We start from the raw sequence: 25,899 nt of genomic DNA on the forward strand, positions 1-25,899 counted from the left end.
GGTTACTTCACAGGCTGAATTCAGTTTCAGTGAAATTCGAAAGTGGATTAAAATTGTTTAGGCAGTCATCACAAGTATGGGCCTATATATAGTACGTTTTCACTGTAAAATATTTTGAGAATACAATATTGAAGATGCAAATACAATTTGTGATAATTTGTTGTGTAGCTCTGAATACACGATTCTGTTCATCTGCAGTTGAATATTACATTCCAAAAGTAATTTAAATACTGTCTTTTTAGAAGTTTTCCTTGGGCCTTACAGCTAGGAGAAAGGAACTTGAAAAGAGATACTGAAGGGCTGAGAAGTGTGGTGTTTTGTTTGGGAAGGCACATCAACATATGCACCTACATTATTCCTAAAGGAGTAAGAAGCTTGGAGGTGGTACAACTGTGTATATATAAGGACTTGTTGTTTACAGTGGTAGTAACAGGGTTTTGAATCTTCCGAGTGTTATATCATTATGTATAGTAGATGCTTGATGAGGATGCTCTTGATCCCTGGGAAACCCAGACCAAACCAGTCACTCGAAGAGAAGAGCCAGAGAGAAACACATGGTTGGAAGTCAACAGGTTAACACTCTAGACTCATGAAAAGATGACGCAAGAAGTTAGCTAATCCATTCTGGAACAGCAGAGCTGCCTTTTTCTGCCCTAAGCAATATTTGACAGCACAGGAAGAGTGCAGATAACTCACCCACACATACTGGAATTCTGTATGCTTGTGTGGGATCTGTTCTGGTGATAATGCAAAAATAATTATTTTAAAAGAGAGCCTTAAACTCTTTGCAATTGAAAAAAAAATTCTTCTAGTCAGACTTTGTCATCGTATTTTGCTTATATTATTTTTAAATGGATACCCATCGCTGCTTACAGTAATAAATTGTTGGAACTTGAGGATGAAACCTTTTCTTTACTAAAACTCATCTTTCCATGTTACAGCATTTTATTATTATTATTGCATCAGTGTATTGTTGTTATTGCGTCATTCTCAAGAATGATTCAAGAATCCTTTATAGGACCTGCCCCCCTCACCCAGTAGCAAGTGCTGTTCTTGCCCAAAATGTATAGACAGTTTCATGGATTCTAAAAGCAAAAACAAAGGTAGGTCAAGAGCTGGTGTTCTTCCTTTGATTTCCATTTGAACATATGGGACTTCATTTTTAAGAATGACTTGATGACTTAAACATGATTAGGTTTCACACATACCTGATCTAACTTTATCTCCCTTAATTGGACTTTCATGTGGTCCTTGTACTTGATGACAAGGCATTCGTCTTGATGACAAGGCATCCCAAATCTTTGAGTATGTAGTTTTTGACTAGCCTACCTTTGTAGTCATCTTTAAATGTGTGAAAATCTTCTAAAGCATTAGAGAAAGACATTATGTTCAAATATGCAAATATGCAAATTCTTATAAATTCCACTGTGGTTTTTTTTGTTTTAAAGTCTGAAATATGTCAACTGAAAACCAAGTGCAAAACTGATGTGAAACTCGTAATTTTGGATCTATCTTTTATCATTACTGATAATTCACCAAATCCTAGCTTCATAAAAATAGCCGTTAATCATTAAGGGGTTAACAAAACTATTCCAGATTGAAGACTTGATATTACTGATAACTTTGGCCCAAAGGTAAATCTAATGCTTGAAGATCTTTGCTGAAGGAAACAGGGAGAAGCATGTTTTCCATAATAGCATCATTTTCATTGTTGACTTATCTCTTGGGTTGGAATGATAAATAATAAATCCTGTTTCAGCAAAGAAAGAAAATATTATCCTTGCCTGTAGATGTGTGCCCAAATGTTTTATTAGCTACAGATGAGCCTCAATAAGTGCTTAAATACTAAGAGAAATTGCTCAGCTATTTGAAATAGCAACAATGCCATCAAAAATACAGACATAGGAGCACAGATTCTTTGGCTTAGAGGGAAGAGGGAGCCAATGTTCTGTAAGCATCTAAAGGGCTTCCCTCCCTCTTCCCCCTTCCCCCCACCCAGCATAGAAAATTCTACTTAATGGCAAATAAGTTGCTAGATAGTAAGGAATGGTCTTTTGTAAGCCAGTGCTCTCTCCTTTCCTCACAAAAAGCAAAACAAAGTCTTCTCTTGATGATTTAGCCTGACTTTAATAAATATCAAGTGTTCTCTTCCTTCAGGGCACATATTGACTTGCTAGCCTTCCTCTAATCTTTCTTAATCTTTGTCAATATTTACCTCTTCATGCAATAAATACTGAGAAGTCAACAGAACCCAACTTCATCTCAATATTTGCACTTGTACTATTTTTTGCCCTTTTCAGTGAAATTCGTATAGAGCTTGAAGAAAAATTAAACCTGTTGTATAAACTGCTGTTGTACAGTTAATAAACTTGATGAACCCTTCAGATCTCTGACTGTAAGCTGAGCCCCCCACTCAAGATTTCTGAAGAGCTGGGAAATATTGGCTATTTTCAGCCTTTAGTGGATGTACTTACTTTTTGTATGAGTGAATATAATGTTGTTGTATTTCTAACCAGTTGAATTCCATACTAAAGTAATTAAGATGTATAATACAACTTTTAATAAGGTTCCTTAGGTGACTGGGTTCACTAGGCAATTACAAAGCGTTCTTGGAAGGCATGCACTTCTCTAAAACTGAATAACTACAATTATAGTGTATTTAAAAAAACCCTATATTTTTCCAATATCTGTTCAGATTGCTGATCTACTATAACACTTCCTGCCATACTCATCTGTTTCACAGTTTATGAGGGGAAAAAAAAGGGGCACAGGGGAAGGACCAGAAAGACCATCACTTTTATTTGTCATTGACTTCAGTATCTGGTCATGCTGTAGACAAAAGTGTTAAGCAGTATACCTTCAGGCTGTCAAAATGCACCACAAGGTCTTCAGTCGCTATTGAGATACTGAATCTAGTACTGCTGAGCTGCAGCTTGATGTTGAGCACCGTGTCTTCCATGTCTTTGCTCTGTCATTGTCTGAGTCATTGTCTCCCCCTAAAGCTGCTCTCTATGAAATCACAATATGTAGAGTTTCTACTGCTGCCTGTATTGAGGGATTTGGGGGATATGAAAGCTGTGGGGATGTTTGCTGCCTGCACTGAGCTCAACTGAGCTGGTCTTCCTAGATTAATTGATTGATTTCTTTCCTGCCCTCGTTACATCCTTAAACTTCCCTTTAATAAATTTGTGGAAACGGTGAAGCCAAGGTTTATTAGGATGAGGTTGCTGAGAATTAAACATTTACTTCTTGAAAACTGCTTAATAGCAAACTCTTTTTTTGAGCTAATTTTTGAGCTAATTTGTGAGTGTATCAGCAATGAAGATTGTCTACACATGCCTTCTGCTCTTCTGAAAGTCAGCCTGAACACTTCATGTGACAAAAATCTCAAGAGAGGTATCCTTCAGTTATAAGAAGGAAACATCCAGATACTGTGTTGGCATATATGTAGGGGGAAATCCAGTTTAAACACAAAAATGAAGGTACTGGTATAACTTCATACCAGTTATGAGTGAATGAGCTATGAGAGGGCTGGAGGAGAAGGAGCTGAACTGTATAAGAACAAGTACTAAGGGTAAAGAAGGCCATGTATTGCCATCTATTCGCCAAATTGTCAAACCCCATCCTAAATCCCTCAGCAACTCTAGATGGTTGATCCCACACTGTTGAGGTCGGCTGTCAGTGTAGGGTAAGCGAGAGAGTGCGTCTCTGGTCCTGATGAGCAAAGCCAGCAGACTCAAAGTAACAACACTGTCATGATCGTCACAGTATTTAATAGGGCTAGTTGAGTGTCTTCCAACTGAATGTTTCCCCCCCAGGAAATCAAAACATTTCATAGAAACTTTTGGCTGGAAATTACTGGAACATCTTGCTTCCCTTTGTATGCCTTTATGCTGTGAAAGTCAAAATGATAGGATAGCAGTTTAACTGCACAATGAAAATTGTGCAGTTTCTTCTTTTCCCAGTTTGAGCCAAGGGAGACTTCAAACTGGAGGAATTTTCTGTGACCAAGGAATTGGTGTCAGGGGGGAATGCTGGAATCTCCTGCCAAAATGCAGGGACATCACAGATTTGAGACCTAAATTGCATCCTGGGAGAACTGATTCAAGATCCAGACCAATCTGGGCTGTTTAAGTAGCTCTCTCAATTAGCATTTTATCCCAACTCTAGCTACTTTTCTTGATACTTACCAGGAGCAAACTGTAAAATAAATTGTAAAATTTAAAGGGCATTAAATGTCTCCTGTCTTAGGTAGTGAAAACACAACTGCAGTAGGAGCAGGTATAGGACATTCATGCTACTCCTTTCTTTTCCTCTGAAACTTCATGTCTTATTAAAAGCTTTCCCAGTAGGATTATTGGACTAGAATTATACAATAAAAAGAAAATACAGTAGTTATTCTCTTCCCTACAAAATAAATGGTTAGTTTAATATGTTGTTTAAAGAAGTCAATTATATCTTAAAAAAGGAGGAGGAGGAATTTTTAGTAATGTCACAGACTGAGCCTCTATTGAAATGCATTGAATAAAAGAGCGATGGTGGGGCTGGGGTAGAGTTGGGGGTAGGCAAGTATTTTGGTATCTGCCTTTGTGATGATTTGGGATTGATTGAATCAACCCCCTTGTGAGGGTGGCAGTCCCATTATGTTTGTTACAAGTTGACTGGTATAATTGTTTTTTCTGAGGTTATCAGCATGTTCAATCAAAAAACTAATATGTGCATTATTGCTTTGCTGGGTTTTAAGCCCTTTTCTCATTATAAGTATTGATCTTGATTAAAAGCTGTTCTCCAAATGTTTGGTTCCATTGGCGTAAAATGATTCTTGCCTTCTCTGTCTGCTACCAGAGGGAGGGTATCTTTATTCAGGTTAATTGCTGATGCTTGATGCTAAATGCAAATACCAGAGCACTACTTGAGGTGAAAATCCAAAAATTGAAAGAAAGAAAGAAAGAAAGAAAAGCAGCTGTTAAAATCCTTTTACCTCTGTACTTACCAGAACAGTGTTCTTTCCTTTGGCATCACAGTATGCCAGAGAAAATGTCATGAATACAGCTTTGAAGACAGTTAAATTTCAGTTCCTTGTCAGTGAATGTGTATTATCCCAGTGCTTTTCCAGAAACTGGGGGAGGGGAAGAGAGTAGCAAACAGCAGCAGATGTAGAGATACACAACAATCAAAACACGATAATCAAGGGCCAAAAGGGGGAGTGAGCCTAGACAAAACCAGGTGCCCTGCTATTATACTGTGAAACGTATGGGTGGTCCTTTGTGTCAATGATTGTAGTGTGTGCGGGCATAAATCCCCAGTCAGCATTTGCAGGAACATCACAGACTTTGACAATGGATATCTCGATTTTAAAATAATACATACTTAAAGACACATACATATATAAATATATCCTCTGTCTAAAGCCTTGTCTAGCCTTATGATGATGCTTTGTTTTATTGTAACCTTACTCATTCTGGAGGTAATAAGAGAACCTCTTCCAAGCTCAAGATATCCTGAGGTTTGGCTAACTCCATACTTCAACTCAGAGTTTTACAGGCAAGGGAGATGAGTCAGATAAGCAACGCTGGTTCCTGATACAGCATAGGCTGTATCAGCATGGCAATTCCTTAAGGCTTAGCAGCTATATCCTGGATGAACTGGGGGGAGCTTCTAAAGCCAACATTAATGCTGTGCTTAATTTCCAGAATTGTTTGTTGCAAAGTGTTCATAATTCTTGGTAAACTGTCCCAAGGGTAAATAATACTCATTTAATATTTGTGCTTTATACTTTGTCTGAGTTGGCTTCTGTTTCATTCTTCTGTTTCATTTTTAGGTCTTGTTATGTACTTGTCTGGTGGATTGAGATCCTCCAATCACAGCTTTCCATTTTGTCTTGTAGACAGGTAGAGTTAAGTTACTCTTCTCAGATTTTTTTTGAGTAGGGTATGTTTTTTTAGGCCTTTCTTAGGCTCTTGCCAGATTGAAATTGGCAACATGTGGTTGTCCTCCCAAACAAGTGGACAGGACACTATTGCTTCAGTGTTCTGATACGTAAAATCAATACGTTAAATCACTGAATTAAAAAAAATATATATCATGATAAGGTATTTTTTTTTCCTCTGGGAGGTGGGTGAGGAGTGAGGAAAAGGACTACAGTAGGGAATCCCAGTGGGGCTCTGCTGGAAATTATTTCTCTCTTTCTAGGCATTGTATTTCTTGTAGCATGCCTATGAAATTGCCAGCCTAGGCCTAATTAATAGAGTGCCAAAGAAAGCTTGAGTACTAGGGACTGTCAAGAGAGAATTTCACTTCTCTCTTGTCAAATAATCGGTTGTGGGTATGGCTATTCAACCAAAATAGTACCATGTCCCAGAAAAAAAATCTTTCTTTGCCCTTTGGCGGGATTGGTTATGGTAAAGGAACTGGCCAAAGTGAATTAAGGCTTTTAGGCCTTTCAGATCCTATTCTTTGGGGGGAAAAAAAAAAGAAAAAGAAAAAAAAAAAGAAAAGAAAAGAAAACAGTTCCGTTAAAACAAAGCAAGAACTGTAAGTGCTTTGTTAGTTACTATGTCACATGATTACAAAGGTCCTAGAGGCAACAGTTATTTCTTACAATGACAGGTATCCAACTATCTATCTGGCTGGTACGATGCCTAGGATAGACAGCTTAGTACAAAAACATAAAAATATTCTTTCTTCCATATGGAGGGCTTATTTCAATTTAGTTTATACTCTCCATTGGATCCAGTGATGAAATGACAAGTTACAAATGCATAATTTCATGTCTGCTGTTGTTTATCCCTTTTCTGAGAAGCAAGTAAACTCTACAGCAGACATCTCAAAAATACGTGAACTCTCTACCTCGTTCACCCAAAATTTAGCTAAAAAGTAAGATATGTGTACCCTATTTTAAGTTGAATGTTTTTTTTCCTCTTTATTATTCTAAATCAATTTAAACTGACATCCTTAATTAGCTTTATTCAACTCTAAATGCAGCTACACCCATAGTAATAAGGTGGGAAGATAATAAAATTATTTTTGTTCTTTAGGGATCTTTCTTCGTTTAAAGAAAGTCCTGTGTGTTAATGAGGCAGGTGTTCACTATCTTAACCAACATCCTTTTAATAAAGCCAAAATAATTTATATGTAATTGGATGGTATGCCTATATTGTTTCAGTTAAGTCATAAAGTAAATAAATTAGCTGAGATATGCTTGAACACAAATACTGATATATAAGTGCACTTAAAATGTTACCCTACTTCAAAAAAACTTACTGTTTTCAGGAATACCTTCTATTTCTACCATTCTGCATGCCATTAGAAGTAAAATCTTGCAAGAGATAATAAATGCTTAAAGACACATCTGCTTCTTCAGGGTATTGCTCCTTAAGCCTCATTTGTTGTTTATCTTCTCATCTGAAGAGTTACATAATAAGTGATCTGATGGTGATACAGTATTTGAGGTTATGCACCTATCTGTTTTTATGCCTTTAGTAAAAACTGAGATTTCCCTGAAATGACTTTCCTGACATGTTTGGATTTCAAAGAATTTAATTTAATTTTATATAGTTCTATATGTGAAATTATTCTGGTTCCTGTGAAGGATATTTATATGATTATTCTTAGATAATGAATTCTATTTAAAGAGTTAGTTTTAAAGAAAATTTCTCTAAAACAATGGTCAAAAATTTCCAAGTAAGGATAAAGGAAACTTCAGCTTCTCTATATTTAGTTTACGTTATGGAGCTTTAGTGGAATAAGAAAGTCATTAGTTGACAGTCATCACACCAGTGACGCTGTCTCCAATTTGATTTAGCTTTATATTAATTGAAATGGGCAGTATTGACTGTTACCACTAAAAATTGGAAGTTATTTCATATGGCAGAAGTGAAATAAAAAGGCTTAGAAGATGAATCCTGCTCTTACACTGACGTGGTTATTATCTGTTTGATATTTGTTCTTGAAGGAAAGTGTCCTATTTGCATTTGAAAGGAGATATTTCCTAGCTGAATGTTTTGTGCATGATCAATATACTGCAGTTTACTAAGGCTTTCCAATACTCAGCTGGTTCTTGAATGCCATTTTGAAAGATCTTGTATCTGGGCTAGCAGTTTTTTTCTTATTTCAGAACTTTTTAAATTATTATTATTATTTTACCTACAGAAACCTACATCTTTCTGCCTTTGGTAGAATTAATTATCTCATGTTCTGTCACTTTTTTCTTGGCAGAACTTTCAGGGTCAGAGATCAGGGTTGAAATTTTGTTCTAGTCCTTCCTTAATAGATTGGACAGCAAAGCCCACAGAGTTACTGCAGGTGAATGAATTGCTCTTGAAAAACAGGAGCATCACCCAGAATTATTCCTGACTTCAGTTGGCTCAAGGAATAGTTGTTCATTCCTGGATCAAGCCTTATGTACAGACAGTTCACTGATGTTTAGTTATCAGGCCCATATTAGATAATGCTTTTCATGAATTTTATTTAGTATAGTATTTGAGTCTAGATGAATGAAGAAAAGTGTTCTCTCTCTCTCTCTCTCTCTCTCTCTTTTAAGACGGTCAAAGCATACACATACTGCAGAAAATTTAAATGCTGGATTCTGAAGAACAACTTTGTCTGCAAAATTGATCCCCAATAGTGAATATAAGGTGGGAAGGACATTTTCTTCTGCTTGCCACAACACCCTCCAACGAAGTAGCATCACAAACCATTGACAAAGCAGCGCTCATGTGCTAAGGAAAAATATTGTGTAAACCTGTGTAACGATGCCACCTGGTGACTCCCACTGGAACAGGAGACTGAGGCAACTTTTAAAGGCATGCACATGCCATCAATTTGCTTACTCATTCCACCAATTTTCCACCAAGTTCTGCTGCAGAAGTGTCTCGTTTCTGCAATACTGTGGTATGAATGACTCAAAATCCTGTGGTAATTTCTGATAGTTATTTGGGGTTTAACTCAGTATAATGAAATCCACAAGAAACCTGTGGCCTCTGAGTTTCAGTTACCACAGGGAGAGCTTTCTCTAGGCATAAGTGTGACATAAAGCCTTGAAACAATCATGCAAGATTAGTTTTTGTGTCCATGATTAGTAAATAAGTATCAGTGTACTATAGATTACTGTAGCTGCTCCAACCTGCCAGTTTATGCAGGAAAATGATGTCCTGGAACCTCAGAAATGTGTTTTGGAAATAGGCAGGGGTGTTCTGAAAGCTTGCTAAGTAATTGTCCCATTAGAAGATAGAGGTTTGTGTTTCTGGTAACGCGCTTCTGATGCTTGATGAAGCTTCTGTTGTGTTCAAACTTGGATCATGTTCATCCAAGACTTTTCTTTTCTTTCTTTCTTTCTTTTTCTTTTTTTTCCTTATAAGTCAGGTTATTTGCAATACGATGACATTTGGAACGCCAAGTTTTGTTCAGCACTGTCTAGCCAGTGTATCCTGCTGTGCAGCTTTCCATTGTGGACTAGGGTTTCAGGAGTTGTGGTCAAGGTTCAGAGTTCAACAATTCACTGGGATGAGCAGAAATGAGTCACTATTGTTCTTAAGCTGCCTTCAGATTGAAGAACACAGGTGCACTTAAATCTGGAAGGGTATTTTAGAAAATAAATATTGAAAACATGATTTTTAAGATTAAAAAAAAAAAAAAAAAACGTTTAGAAACAAAGTCATAGCCTGGAGATACTAACAGCCAGCTCTGTGATCTAGTTGCAAAATGCTCAAAGCTCAGCTTTGCCTTCATAAATCATTCTTGACTCTACCTCAAAGTAGAACATTTTTATGTATAACTTTATTCTAGGTATAGTAATGATAAGGTTGAATAATTAAAATCATAGCCTGTCAGCCAAGGTTGCAGTGACATCCTCTTAACCCCTCCAGATTTCAGGGTATGCATCTTCCACCAGTGTTGGCAGACGCGCTGTGGCTGTGGAAGTAACCTTTCCCAGGTGTTCATCCTATCCCAAGGAGAGTTGGTGAAACAGAACGTGTCTGTGAGCCTCAGCCGTTTAACATACGGTCTGGCAGCCGAGCTTTAGCTCATCAGAAGTGTAAAGCAAGCCGTCAGATTTTGTGCTGGAGTGGGTGAGGTGACAACACGTTCCTTCCTGCTGACTGTGCAGGCAGGGTGACAACCTTTTCCTATGCTGGTAACTAACTGTTGCTAACATCTTAAACTGCCGCAGACTATCATGGATCTAAGACCTGAACTCCTTTCATGTTTTTCAAGTTCCACTTGTCTTGAGAGTGCACTTTGCCTAGTTTAGATCAGGGTCTTTGACATGTACTCTGAGATGGTAGCATTTCAGTCACGGCACAGTTCTTGGACACTTATACAATATTAAAATGAAAGCTCATATTAATGCAGAATGAAATTTTCAAATTTAAATGCACAGAAGTTGGGAGATAAAGTTAATGATCTCTTGTAATATGATATCTTGTAATATTAATTCACATACTTATATAATTTTTCTAGATTACTAGGCAGACAGCTAATGTATGTATGAATGCACAAGATGTGCCAAACATGTAGATAAAGTCAAATTGTAATGAGTTAGGGAACTTAATTTTTTTTCCTCTACTTCTGTGTAACTAAAACTTCCTGCCTTTAGAGGTGACTTCAAGGTATTTTTTTTTTTCTTCAATTATTTCTTCTTTGGATAGATTATCAAAGAATCTGCCTTCTTACGTTTATTGAAATGTGGATGCTCTCTGCTTAGAAAATTGAGCCAGAATGAAAGACAATCTTTATGGCAGGCATCAAGTTGTTGTCTGAAGGAAGCAAACATTCTTAAAAACACCAAAACCAGACATTTCATAAACAATGCCATGTTTTCCAAACGAGGCATAAATCCTTTTCCTTTCTACTTCCCGAAGGAGTTTTTGTCTTTAAAACCTATTACTGTCTATAATCTTCTTACTCTTAGCAAGTTGTCACTTACCAGAAGTCGTCTTCCCCATGCCCTGCCCCCCAAATGCTTTTGGAAAAACATTCAATATAATGTCGTAAAAGGACTGAAAATAATCCCAATAAAGAAACCAGATAAACTGCACTCTCCTTTGCTATTTTGAGCTGCACCTCTGCATCCCTTCTAGACTGTACTGTCAGAGCTATTCTGAAGGCCTATTTTGCTGTAAACCCATCTCCTTGCTTCTGAGATTATGTACTGATAAAGTGACAGATGTCACAGCTCTTGATGGGGAGAGAGAGGGAGGGAAAGGCCTGTTTCAGTGATTACAATAAAAAAAATAGTCTAATACTCCAAATCCATTTAAATCACTTGTAAATGACTTGTCTTTGTTTCCTCTCTCATTTCTAATAGTGCGTTGTTGTGTGGTACCTTCTTATTCGTATGTCAAAGTGAGCTATTATTTCCTCATGCTTAAAGAATAGGCTCAAATAATCCCCAAAAGTATGAGGAAAACATGCCACATAGTAAATCTCAAACATAACTCATGTTATAGGATGTGCATAGATTTCCATTAGACAAACAGCTCATATACCGAATTGACAATATTTCCTTAATTCTCTTTCACTTTAATTATAATGCAATTGCATTAGATCTGGGGGACAGCTATTGTCAGGAATTATAGGGCTGTCTTGATCTTCACAGTGGACCTTCAGTGATGACTTTCTTGACAAATACAGATTATCTGGTCCCTACATAATGTTTGTGTCATTTGTTGAACTGCTTGAATATTTTCATGTTTTAGACATTAGGCCTTTTGGAGATGAAACCTTTCTTGTTTTGCACAGTTAGCACAAGAACTGTAAGGAATGCAAACTCTTACAACTCCCTAAGTGGGCTGCAGGGACCAGTCATGTTGGTGGGGGGGCCTCCACCCATCTCCTCTATGCCCTCTGTAAAAAGAGTACAGAACAACTATGTTTTGGGAGGGGTGGTGGTGGTTCTGGTTTCTGCTGTTTCTAACAAAGTTTGGATCTTCATAGTATATGCCTATAAAGATGTTGTACGTACACCTAGCAAGAGGTCATTCTTAGATGTGTTCTGTGCTTGCAGAGTCTGAATTTGTAGAAGTAATTAGACTGTATAGCTGAGATGATGCAGTGGCATGAGGCCACCAAAGCAGAGGGATCGTTCCTTCTTCTCTTCTTCTCTTCCACCTTTGCCTCCTTCCCTTGGGCCTTGCTCTGGGCTATGCAGTCTTACTCATTCCTTGCATCAGCTTTGGTGCTTTTCTGACCTTGTAATAAACTAATTGAACTCACTAACCCAGAAGAAAACTGGTCATTGCATTTACTGGATTAGTTTCCTGCTGGATTAATGAGGTGAATCACTTTACCACACAGTTAGAGAAAAATTAGAGTTGTGAATAATTGTCCAATAGAAAAATTAGTAGAAACTTTCCTCTTCCAAATTTTTTATCTCTATTCTTAAGAGTATTAGCAAGGTACTCGGTAATATATATATATAGTGAAACTCTCTTTTTTGCAGCCTCTGTAAAACAATAACGTTTCAGCTTGTTACCATCTAATCGGAGACCGGGTTTTACTTTCTCCTTTATGAGCTACATTCCTTACCTTGGATAATTGCTCGTGTCTGTTATCAGCTAACTAGTAGATGACCACAGCATTGATTTTTTAATAGTCCATTATACTCAAACTGGGCCTTGGGAGACTAAAAATGCTAAGATCTTTGAGCTTAGAAAAGAAAAATATGTCAGCTTAATTGAACTGGATGAAAACTGCAAAGAATAGAGAAAGATCAATCTTAGCATGGTCAGGTAGCTGTTCTCTTGATATGGCTTAAATTTATCTTTTGTACAGTTTTCTGCATTGAGATTAAATTTTAATTTCAAAAGTATTTTGAAACTTTCTTTTTGTTTTGAATTGATAGTGAAGCAGAAGATCTGAGGTTTTCCCAGAGGAAAATTTAAACCTGCCTAACTATTACATCTGAGTCAGCAGAATTTTTTGGTTTCCTGTTTGCTCTTTTTACTGGGTTGTTATAATTGAAAAGTTGCTTCAATAGGAAAATAGAAACAATTCTGATACTGTTAGAACCATGACTTTTGGGCCAACACTAGTTCGCCATTTCTAATATTGCTTGAGGCTTAAAAAAAAAATCAAGATTTGGCTCACCTCAGCTAGAAAGGAGCCTGGAATTGGTACAAAGGAATACGATGCTATGTGTTAATGCAACTGCTCTCAGGAACAGATGCAGCCTCTGTGGGAATGGGCAGGCTGACCAGCCTTAATCACATCAGCTGGTGTAGGAGAGGATGGCTGGCTTTCTCGCCTCCTGCCCCTACCAGATGGTGGCCAGCAACATTACTGGGGCCTGCAGGTAAATCTGCACTTGTTTTATAGTATTGTCAATCCTATCCAAACTCAAGAACCACCGCAGCATGTTAGCACTTTACATCTCTGCTTCAATCTTATTCAGGTAGATTCTAACTGGCTATGTTAATCAGCAAAAAAATAAATAGCTTTTTTTTTTTCTCCTTTGAATTCTTTTAGCGTTTTTTTTTTTAATAGATCTCGGTACTGCCCTAATTTCTATTGACAAGTGTACTTGTTAATGTTGTATGTCTTAAAGAAGTTTCCTTGTTTAAAAGCTGAAAGGTTAACAACTGAACCCAGATTGTCTCCAGTGAATCAAGCTCAATTTTCTTGAGCTTATTGAAAGCAATCTGCTCCAAAGAAGCTAATTAGAGTGAAGAATGCAGAATGTTAGTCTGGACAGCACTGTCTATGTATTCTCAACTAGATTATGTATTTCCTTTCTGCAGTTTTGTGAAATCACTTAGCTGAGTCTCTCTCCTTTCCCCTTTCAGGGGGAAAGGGAGTAAAACGCTCCCCCAAAATATCTAATTGGAATCTGTGATCTACAACAACAAGGATGCACTGATACTGCTGGCTAGGTAACCTTGCTAATACATCTGTAATTTGTGTAATAGGTACCGTCAGATTCATCAACTTACTGTGGCTGAATTGATGGTTATTGGCTGGCTGAGATGACTCAGATGATGCTAAAAAACCACATTTATTTAATTTAGGATACTTAGTTGAAGCTCGTGATGTTGAGCAATTATGTATGTTTTCCATTTGTTTTTTATTTAAAATTTCACAAATTATCACAAATTATCACATTTATCTTACTCTGCTGGATTCCATGTTTTGAATGTGAGAGTGGTATTTGAGGAGCTGTTTTTGTTATGTTTTGTTCCATGCAGGAGGAAAATGTTTCTTCGTTACATAGGAGATGACAGCATCACTTTAGATTTGGATATATATGATCTTAAAGTTAGTAATATTTGAATCAAATGGCCTGATTTTTAGATACATCTATGATATACAGGCAGTGGATTTCCAGGACTGACTTGTGATAGCAGTATTCTAAAATTATTTACTTAAGTACTGCAAGTTTTATTTTGTGGAAAATATTATAGAAAATGATGTAACTTTGGAATTACCTTATACTGTTTAGGCACTATGTTAACATATCTATGCAAAAAAATATGTTTTCCCCCCTTGAAACACTAGAGGTCCTAGAAAATCCTCAAGTTGCCTTCTCCACTGAGATGAGGACTTCTTGTATTTAATTTAGGTAAGGCAGCAGGTGTCCGGTAGACTTTGCACAGTGGAGTAACTACTAAGGAAATAGTTGAAATAGTTCTTTATCTCAAATGATTATGATCATTTTAACCAGCAAGATAAACAAAAGCAGTGTGCAAAGCATTCTGTAATGAGGGAGCCCAGTGATGGATCAGATCTGATGGGAACCCTCTTTAAAAATAAATAAATAAAGCATCAGAAACCCTTTACTTTTGGGAGAGCCTTTTTCTATACCACTGAGTCCTCCTACCATTGGCCTGAACACCTAAAAAGTCACTACTTCCATGAAGAATAACCATGAAGGATGGCGGCAAAAGCTGTCTCTTTCTTATGGAAAATATCTTGATATTATGATGGTAGGCTGATGGCACATCCCCCATAGGTAAGGAGGTGGCTGTCTTTCAACTTCTTTGCTGTTTCAGCAGCTTTCCCAAATCCTTCTTTGCCTTCCTCAGAACTATGTTTTAAGATAATCCAATTCTGCTTTTAAACACAAGAATGTTACAGCTAAAAATAGATACTGAGAAACAGGGTTTTATTGTTTGTTTGTTTCTGTTAAAAAGAAAAAAGCAGCACAAAATATCAAGGGAGTGGAGGGAGGAATACCTCCAACAGCTTGATCCGCCTTCTCTTTTTATGAGATGTGTGAATGTGAAAATTTGAGAGTAATTAATCAATGTGAACTTTCCAGATTTATTATTGTTAAAGTGCACCTGTGTCAAACAACATTGTGCTGATTCTGGGCAAAAATTTGCAGCATGTTCATTAAGCACCTTCATTTCTTTTGTGCCTCATTTTCACAGAAGGAGCCAGGGAGAGGCAGGATTTTGGTTCATGCTGAGCCAGTGCCATAAAAAGCAAGCAGAGACCTTGACTAAAGCTCTGACTGCTCTGTTTGCCTCCCCCCTCCTTTGCTGCTTAAACTTCTAATGTGAAGGGCAGCTATACCTGAGCACTACTGGCCATTTATCCATCCCTAAGTACTACATTGGTCCCGTAAATGTTGTTTAAACAAGTTTAGTAGGTGGTAGCTTGATGTGTATAACTGGGAGCACCTTTATTGGAATGTAGTTTGGAATGCATCTTCTTTTTCCAGTATATTGGACACTTGTCTGGCTGCAGAAGTAGTTATTGGAAGCAGAGGAGGTCTTGAAATCGCACAGGAGTGCACAGAGCTAATGTGTACCTTCCTGGCTGCCAGTTGCCTGAGAATTGCTTCTGCCCAGTGGTGATTAGTGTCTATTGAGTGGCCTTGCTAGTGTTTTGAGTGTGCCTGTGTATTGGTTTTGCTTGCTTGAAGGTGAATACAGCTGTCAAATTTACTTATATATTAGCTTTACCTGAAAAAATGTGGTCATCAAAAGTTTTATTTTCTCGGAATGTATTTTTCTCATAATATTTTGTTGATTTTTAATGAAGAATCAGAGAAAAGAAACTTAAATGCAAGATTTCCTGAACAACAAAAAAAAGTTGCATTTCTGAAATATGTTCATTTCATTCTTATTTTGAATGTTTTTTGTTATCTTTTTGTTGCTACAGATATCAGATTACTTTATTTCAATTTATGTACTTTTGTGTCAAGCTGTCTAGTAGGAAAACTTTGAGATTCTCCATATAGTACTAATTAGAAGTTGCACTAAAGGACTTTAAAATTGTAGAAAATCTGTATACTGGCATCAGTAATTATATATATAATATATATATATTTATATATTATATATATATAATATAATATATAATATATATTATATATATATAATTATATATATATATTATATATATGATTATATAGTGCTACTTATTTGCGTGAAATGGTGAAAATTCCTACAAAAGTTGGAAGTAATAATTGGAGGTTCCAATACAGTGCTTCTGAAAGGCTGGCACAATTTTCCTTTCAGACCTGCCATTTCATTCCTTCACAGGAATGAGAACTCTGTGTGTGTGTGTTTGTTTGTCTTTTAAACTTTCCACAAAGCAGAAATGTGGTCTGTTTTCATACTCCAATAGTTGAAGAAGCCTTTTTTAGAACAGGAAAGCTAGTCATGATCTGTATATCCTACTATTTGGAACAGTAGACTTTTGGTTAGATAATATAATCAAACATTTAAAGCAACTCTTATTCTATCTGTATATATGGCTACCAACTAGCACTGAAATTCTCTGGGAGTATGGTAGCATTTTCTTTCACTGTTTTTTGTTTTTAGTGCTTGGGCTGACTCAGATATTTTTCACAACTGTGTTTAGATATGAGAGGGATATTGGGATATGACTTTCTGATGGAGTATAGATAATGCACCAGGAGTATAAGTAAGTAATAAAATAAAGATACTGTATGAAGTGGTGTATTGCATCCAAAGAAAGAATGTTTTTGTGTATACACTATAGGATGTAAAAGGTATGATTTTTCTGCAGTGAGGGTTTGGCTGAATCTGCTAAATCCTGCAAAGAATCAAGGAACAGTGCGATCTGTGTCTCCCACAGCTCCCATGGTTTTCAACTGTCGTTGTTTGTAGAGACTGTATCATATCCATTTCTCTGGCATGTAGGTCATCACTGGCTCTTAACTGCAGGTTTGTAGAAAGCCAGCAGTTCTGTAAGTTTGGTCAGGTAAGATATCTTGACTGCTCAGTAAGTATGTGCAGGCTTGGCTGTCTCTAGTTAGCTTCTACTAGACACAGCCAGTCAAATAAAAAGAACCACTGTGGAGTTTAAAAATATGCTCCTCCCTAAGCCTCCCACCTTACAACTTACCCAAAGCAACTGGCAAACACCCTAATGTCTGATGTCTCTTGAGAGTCGCTTTCCTCCCCTTTTCACCTTCCCTCACAAGACATTTTCATCCCATGGTCTTGTGATGCCCCAGGTTTTAGTCACTGGGAGCTGAAACATGTTAACATAATACAGGACTACCTAACAATGACTAGAAGGCTGAAGATTTAGAAAAAAATATATAGGAACTTAAAAGCACTCAAGCTGAAGTTCTTTAACATGCCTTGAAGTACATCCTACCTTATCTGAACTTGGTCTTCTGTGAGTCCATGGAACAGCTGTTTCATGATCTTGGACATTTCTTGCTCTCTCTCTCCTGCTGCTACTCCTTGCCTGTGATGTTAACTGACTTCCCAGGCAGAACAGAACTTTACTCTTAAACACAACCTCCATTTCTTCTCAAATGGAGACACTACTAATCTGCCACCTTATGTACATACAAATACTATTTTTTTTTTCCTGTCCGTTTCAGGTTCCTGTGCTATGTATTGTGTGGTATGAGTTAGTGTTTGAAATACAGCCAAAATTCCCAGGCTTGCAATCAGATTAGCAGCCTTGGTGGCTGACCGATACACTTTTAATCAGCTTTTCAAAACTAGGCAGATGCCTGGAATGCAGTATAATGGGGGAAGCTTAAAGCTAGCATTAATCACAAAGAGCAAAACAGAATATACAGTTTAATACAGGCAAATTTCCCTCCTTGGAAAGGCAATAGCATTGCTCCAATTGTATGGCTTATTGTTCCTCCTTAGGATGCCTGCCAGCAACACCCTGCATCCTCACTGCCCAGCACCTTGTTGCAACTTTGAAGAAACTGTATGTGTGTATCACTAGTCATCGCTTTGTGAAACAAACCCCTTCCAGATCTGTCATTTAAAAGCTGAAGCTTTAACTACTGCTTTTGACTGTCCTATTTTCATAGCTAAAAATGCCTTAATGGAAACAGAAAGTTACTGTATTAAAATATTTTTTTTCAAAAGAAATGGGAATTGAGATGCCATCTGTATTATTCCTGGCTCCCATTCAGCTCCTTCAAATGAACGCCAGATTAACAGCAGCCCTTCCCTCTCCCTGCCTCTTCTTTCATCCCATAGCTCTTTCTCTAAGGTTCATCCAGAATCCTTGAGAAAGCAGAGGATATCACCTCTGCAAAAACTGTAGTAGGAATTGTGAGTTCTATTTATTTTTCAAATTGTATGGCTATTATAGCTTCCCCTCACCCAGTGTTATGATCCCCAGGTCATGGCTTCACTTTCCCTCAGGAAGATTGCTGCTTGTTGCAGAAAGTTGGGCAAAAAGTTGCCAGTTTCTGCTGTGCAACTGCTCCTGGTCACCAGTCCTGGGCACCACCAATCAAGGCCCTGGTCATCCTCTGGCATTTGTCTCCAAGCATCTCCCAGATCTCCAGGATCCTTCCCCACTTCCTGGATCTTTCCTCCAGCCAGGATTTTCACCTTCTTTCTGGGCTCCCTTCTTGTTTCAGAGACCACTTCTTCCTTTCAGCCTGTCTTTTGGTACCAGCTCTTCTTTCTGGCAATCAAGCCCCTGTTTTTTCCAGTCTGAATAGCCTATGTGCTATGGCACAGTGCGTGATCAGCCTCCTCACTGATAGGTCTGCTCTTTAAATGGAGGTTTTGAGACATCCCACTCTTACTTAGTCCAGGTGTTATCAAAATTTACTACCAGCCTATGCTGTTTGCAACTAGCAAATAGCAGTCTTCTGCTTGAGAGTTCAGAAGTTCAGTTTGGGACATTCACCCATGCGTGCACATACACCCAGTTGTCTGCCACCAGTTAGAGTTCGTGGATTAAACTATATTTTTTCAGTTACAGCATGTGTCTAATTTTCCTCGTATGCTATGTGGGATGTGAATTCCATCCCTGGACTGGACACTTACAGGACCTTACAACAGGACACTTACAACAGGACCTTACATTTAAAGGTTTCAAGACAGAAGGTGGTTTTTGAGGTGGAGGTGAGAGTACCTGAATAGCTTATACTATTCCTGCTGAGGTGGGCTGGCTTTTTTGGAAGATGAAATTTAGTTTTGTTTGCTTAGTGTTTGTTTTGTGAATCTAGTTCTCAGCTGCAGTGTTTTTCAAACATAATTGCAAGGCTGACACAAGGACTATTGCTCATGTTAGTGTATAAAAAACAATTCTGTCTAGCTGAAATTGCTACTTGTACCTCTTTCGTAACAGCAGCAATAGCAAAAGCTCTTCTGAATGCTTTAAAAATCTCTAATCTTCTTCCTTCTGAATAATATCTCATTATACTTTTTTGGCTAATTAGTTCAAAGGTAGGGCAGTGAAGATATTTTGAGATGGGGAGTGCTATCAGCACTTGTGCCATGCCTGCTAAGGTTGGAGGCTTTTTAATTTAATTTAATTTTATTTTTCCCTTCCCCCTCCCCCCCCCTTTTTTTTTTATTTAGGAAGAGGCTTAAAGTGGTTCAAAAGAATGAAGCTCTGAATTATCTTATGGAGACTTGTTTGATAGCCAGATTTCCGTGACGGAAAACGCTTTGCCTCAGCTCTCATGTAGCTTGGACTGGGGTTTGTGATCAGCATCATCCCAAAGAAGCACAACTGTTTAGGAAATTTATAGATAGCAGTTTGGTCTCCAGTGTAGCAGGGGCTCATCTGTTAATTGCTTTGAAGATTAAAGTTAAGACCTTGAACTGGCAACTGAAAATGACTTTAGAGATAAGCCCTAGCCATGAACTTCTGTCATCTCCTTTGCAAAACCTTTGGTATTTAGAAGATAATAGATAAGCAGGATATCCAGGACAGCATCTAACTGATATAAAAGATTTGTTTTACATAGACCTAAATTGTTTTAGGGGCCAAAGCAGTCCTTTCTAGATCTGTTATCCAGGGTTCTCTGCTGAAAACAGGTCAGCAAAGAAAATGAGTAAATGTTAGGCCAGGTAGCCACATTGATGTAATAGTAAATAAACTAAGTACTGATAACATCATCAAGGCAAATAATAGCCACTTCAGTTTGCTGACTGAATTAATATGATTTTTTTCTTTTAATTTAAGATGAATCAAAAGAAAACATTTTTTCAGGTGTTGGTGGGTGGAAGGGCAAGAGGACTTGTCTCCCCCCTCCCCCTCTTTTTAAAGAAATTTTCTTTTGGTGCTGTACTACCCATCCCTGCTGCCCTTCTTCTCCAAAATGAGCTTGAATTGAATTGAAATTTTGTAAAATGAAATGAAACATCTTATTTTGTGGGGTTTTTTTAAACCATTTTGTTAACCTGTCTTTTAAGGCAATTTTTGTTTAAAAACAATGTTCCCCCCCCCACATTAGAAAATGTTGAAGGCAGATGCTTCTAGTAAGTTAAACAATTTGTTTAGAAATAATCGAATTCCCTAGTAGTTTTATTTCCATCACTCAGTGTCATTCTTCATCAAAAGCATCTCCATTAATCAGGTATGATGCAAGCAAATAGGGAAATTTTTCTTAGAGATATTCTAGCACTAGTATGTTAGAGAATGGTTCACATGAGATCCTGGTTGAGTGTACCCTGTTGATGGCATTTGTTTTTGTGGTGTTTGAGAGCAACGCCTAAAGAATACTTGTTGTGCTTGGCTAAGTGCAAGGGCAAAGTTGCAGACACTCCATGCACTGCAGAGCTTGTAGCACATTAAGACAGTTGCCAAAAGGGGAAGAAACTTGTGCTGTGTTTTCAGAAAAAAAAAGAGCTATTGAAATCAAAGGGGGGGGGGAGGGAGTTGGAGTTGGGGGGGAAGAACACAAAAGTAAGGTGGTGAGATCTAAAATGGAAATGAGTTGAAGATGCTGCTTGGCAAGTAATGGGACGCAGTCTGAACAAACCACTGTCAGCTCAAGGTTTAACAGTCAGACTAAAAGAGAAAAAGTCTGTTATGCATTTCTAATAAGCAAATAAAAAGGAAAACTACTCTACTTTGGCTGCATCTGCCTCCACCTGGTTCCTTCTCAGGCTTCATTTCCAAAGATTGCCTTATTGAAGTTCATTTTCCCTGTTAACACTGGTGCACTTGTCCAATCTGGGATGTTGTTTACCTGTTCTTATGGACTCAAGCAATATAGTCACTGTCCTGTTTGCGCTGCCAGGTCTGGAAGATCAAGTGGTAAGGATTTCCTTTTTGGAGCTTCCCCAATATTCCCTATATCTTACAGGAGGTCGTAGAGGGATGACTAATGTAGTAAGCAGTGCTGCTGAGCAAGGAGAAGAACAGGAACCCAAGGGAAAATATATCTGGAAAAGAGGTCCAACCTGTAGCAAAGGGAAAAGGGTATTAAGGAGATGTAGAAATAGAGATGGGGCCCCTGAGTTTTGTTTCAGGAGATTGTGAAGGTACCTGGAGATGGAAAGAAAAAGAGCCCTTTTCTCCCTACATTTTGTAAAGGGGAGAGAAAGAAGAAGTAAGAAAAAGAAAGGACTTGTTCAAGTTTCCCAGCTGCTGTGGAATTTTCTGAAAACTATGCTGGTTTTCAGCATGGCAGTATTCTCCTGTTTGCCCAATGAGCAAAAGAACTTCTTTCTTTTTCTCTCCTTCCCTGTCGCCCTCACCCCCACTGTTTATTGTGCTATATAAAGTGGATGTTGTTCTCTCTACCACATCCCAGCCCTGCAGCTGGTGCTCTATTTTGAGAAGCAACATGACGAAAAGAGGATCCTACGATTCAGTTCAAATTGCAGCCACTCTTACCAGCTCAGTTGGGGAAAAAAAACAGGCTCCAAAACAGTTCCTTCCTTCCCTGCTTTTTATCAGAAGTGAAGATACTGAACCTGTAGCTATTCTGTAGCTATCCTGTGATGCATGAACCAAGCTGAAATACGGATCTGATATAAACTCAGGGAGCTGGAGATAACAATATTAGTATTTAGTGTCTATGTAACAATAGCTGGATACTAAATGCTTGCATAAATTGTTTAGTTTATGTGAGGAGAAATACTGGACAATTCTTCAGAGATACTAATGCTTGTTTGTTCGCTTTTTGTCATAAGAGCATCTTAAAATTTAAACCACAGTAATTGTTGCACGCATGTAGCAGAGATGAATCAGTGCTCCTTTGCAGAGAGATCTGCCTGTGTTAAAATATTCCTTTCTGCAGAAGCAATTGGAAGCCCCTGTTTTACTGACAAAAACAAGTCTTTTCAGCTTTAGAGGAAGATTGACTTGGGTAACTGCTGCTTTATGTCCCAGTGAATTTATGTCCCAATGAGACAGACAGGCAAGGATGGTGCTATTGGTATTTATGTTAATATCTTAACTCTCAAAAAACAGACAAATTGATAAGCTTCATTTGCATGTGTGAAAATGCTATTTCTAGCTGAATGCAACCAAAAAAATGCACCTGGAAGGTCACAGACAGCTGTTCCTATCTATGCAGAATTACGAGACACTAATGATCTTGGATTCTGTAGCTCACAATGCAATATATCATACTATTACAATAATCTCTCTATACCACCTTTAAAACCAAGGTATCCTGGGGCTATTACACATTAGATGATAACCTTGCTACATTTCAGATATAAAACATTAATAAATAAAATTTTTGTAAATGCTTTGATTAGTATTCTGCAAACACGATGAATACCTCTTTGTATTCTTAGCAAACTTTGTTACATACACAATAGCTGATGAAAAAGCTTTCAGATGTTTGTGACAATGGCATGTTTAAAGAATTATAAGAAGCAGAATACTTTTGGGGGTGATCTTTGACTGAACTAAATCTGGACCATATCAGTTTACAAAGAGGTCTAATCCAGGCAAAACTTTAAAAATCAGCTTTGAAAGTTGCAGCTTTAATCTTCAGTATATGTGTTCACGGCTTCCTTGGTGCAGAGGTACCTGGGGGAATGAGGATACTCCTACATTTTCACCTAGAGAAAATTCTTCATGACTTCTCCCCCCTCCCCCCACCCCACCTTTTTTTTAATTCTAAGTAGCAGTGGGATATTTTAAGAATTAATACTGAAAACAAATTTTCAATTGGGTAAGTTTTCAAAGGACTGGCTAGACTATGTTTCTTTTTCATTGATTATTCATAGCTTTGATGTATGTAAACCAGCATCTTATTTCTAACCTGAGGAAATCTGTGATGCCAGTTGGAGTTTTCCCTGAGTACAGGCTGGGCTCATTATTACCTACATATTGTAGAATCTTTGGGCCAAGTCATGAAATGTTCTTGGCACCTGTAGGTCTCATTAACCTCGGAGATCAGTAGGTAATTCAGTAGCCTGCAGTATCAGCCAGTTGGAACTGAACAGAGTTTAGTGAATATCCTTTGAAATCCTTTTTGAAGGCAGCTGTTATTTACAAGGCTTAAAATACTTGTTATAGATAGCTTGTGACATTCACATCTATCTTGTCTGAGATCAAAATAAATTAAGAAATGTAAACAAAGCATTTGAAGAGAAAAATTCAATAATACTGTGCTGATTTATCTCTTTTTCAATTCCTTTTCTGTCTTCAGGCTGTAAAACTCCTTAAAACAAGTAGGTCTTTAAAAATTAAGCAAATTTTTATAGAAAATATTTTTATTTTAGAAATAACTATGGCGATGTATCAGGGAAATTTAATTTTATTTTGTACTGATTAGAGAGAGCTTCAAATTTATCTCAATCTGTTTAAGTTCCCAAAATTGGTTACAGCAGTACATGTTGCATTTGTTTTGCACTCCCGAAAGTTACAGGGTGGTTGAATTTGTGTTCCTGATTAGTGCCTACCTACAATATTAGGCCAATTCCTGAAAGTGTAAATTTGTATAAGTGCATAAATTATAGGACTATCACCAACAGAGAATCTACACCAGTAGAGAATGTAGGCTGTTATGAATGATATGGATAGGATGTGAATGAGCTATTTGTGATTTATTTAATACCCACTATATCCTATCTAAAAATTCACCAATTATTTAACCAAAGCGATGAAAGAGATGATCTTTCTGTCTCTATTTGCTAGACATTTGTAATGGGCCAGCCCCAAAATCTTTTTCAATTCAGTAACCAAGTGTTAGGATACTCTCTAAACCTTACTGGAAGTTGTTTGGTCTGCACTGGAACTGGTTTGAACTGGAAGACAGGAATCCTAACACAGTGCTTCTGTTGTTATCAGGTAGTAGGACTAAGCATCAAAATGAGAAGATACAAAAGTGAACACCAAAGGCAAGAAAAGAAATTAGGTACTCTTAGATATCGGAAAAGCTGTCGCTGGGGTGGACTTTTGCTAATGTAAAGGAGTGGACCAGGTCTATCAAAGGATCGCTTTGTGTCATTTCTGTGTTTGTGATGTTAGGCAGTTTTGGGGGATAGTTGAGAAATTTTGTTCAGGTTTCTTTTTAAAAAAACAACCATATCAACTAATACAAGAAAAGATCTTGAGAGAGAATTTAATTCACTGACTACCATCAAATGTTGAACAAGCTACTGGCTGTCCGTTGCATTTTTTGTGCAACAGTGCTCACTATTTCAGGCAGCTACTTCAAGCAGTTGCTGCTGATTTCAGACATGATTTTATTTTGAAATTTTGATTACCTGTAACTGATTTCAGTGAACTTTTTTTGTTCCTTCTCTTTCCACAGATTAGCCCTGCAATGTTTCACTGGGTAGTCAGAATTGAGAGGGATGATCTGCATACCCTGCTGAATATTTTGGTTTATGGACTGTGTGAGTACCTAATCTGTGCTAATTCCCCAAGAGTAGACGGCGGTGACTATTAACTGCTGTGTCAAATAGCAGCATTGATAGGTTCAGCCTAGTTTTTGGTAACAGTTTGTAGAATTCAGGACCTCTAGGAAGAGCAAGAAAGAAACTTGAACTGAGCATTTGTAGCAAGTCATTTCAGTTACCTGATAGGGGAACCTGAGAGAAAATCCTGGAGAGGAAAAGCCCTAAAGAGGTCAGCAATGATGGGACAGTACTACTAGAGCATAAGAAGCATGGCCTAACCTGAGGTTCTAACTATGGCTGAAGAGGAAGAGTTTCTCTTTTCTCATAGTTTAGACTTTCCAGTTCCCCGCCCCTTCTTTCATTGCTTTGGCTGGTTTGATAAGCAGGGTTTTGCCTGAATTTCCTCTGCTTTGCAGAGGAGAAAACTGTTAGTGCCTTCTGAAGATCCTGAAAGGGGCCAACTAGGAGGTGCCTGGGAGAAAAGAAAGAATTTTCAACCAGTCTTTGGAGATGCCAGCTGTATAGAAGGCAAGGGTGACAGATTAGTAGGCAAGGAGTGAGTAGGAGTGCTATCAGTATGCTTTCTTGTTGTGTGAACTGCAACAGTTCATTAAACATAGCTGCTAAATTTCTCCTTAGTGTAATAACCCAGTAAACCTCAAATCCAAGTTCAGTTGCAGCAAATCTCTAGTTCTTGCTGGATATTTCATGTAATTCTTGATTAGAGACCCTTGTCATTCAGAATTGTGATTGTCATTTGTCCCCTTAATTGTAGCTGTTATGGCTTGCTTTTGTTTGCCTTAATTGAGGTTGGTTTTAATTCTCTGAATAATAACGTCCTTTCATAGATGGGGACATAATAAAAAAGTTGTCATATTATATCTGACTTTCT

The sequence above is a fragment of the Rhea pennata genome, chromosome 2 (assembly GCF_028389875.1).
Source record: "Rhea pennata isolate bPtePen1 chromosome 2, bPtePen1.pri, whole genome shotgun sequence".
NCBI lineage: Eukaryota > Metazoa > Chordata > Aves > Rheiformes > Rheidae > Rhea > Rhea pennata.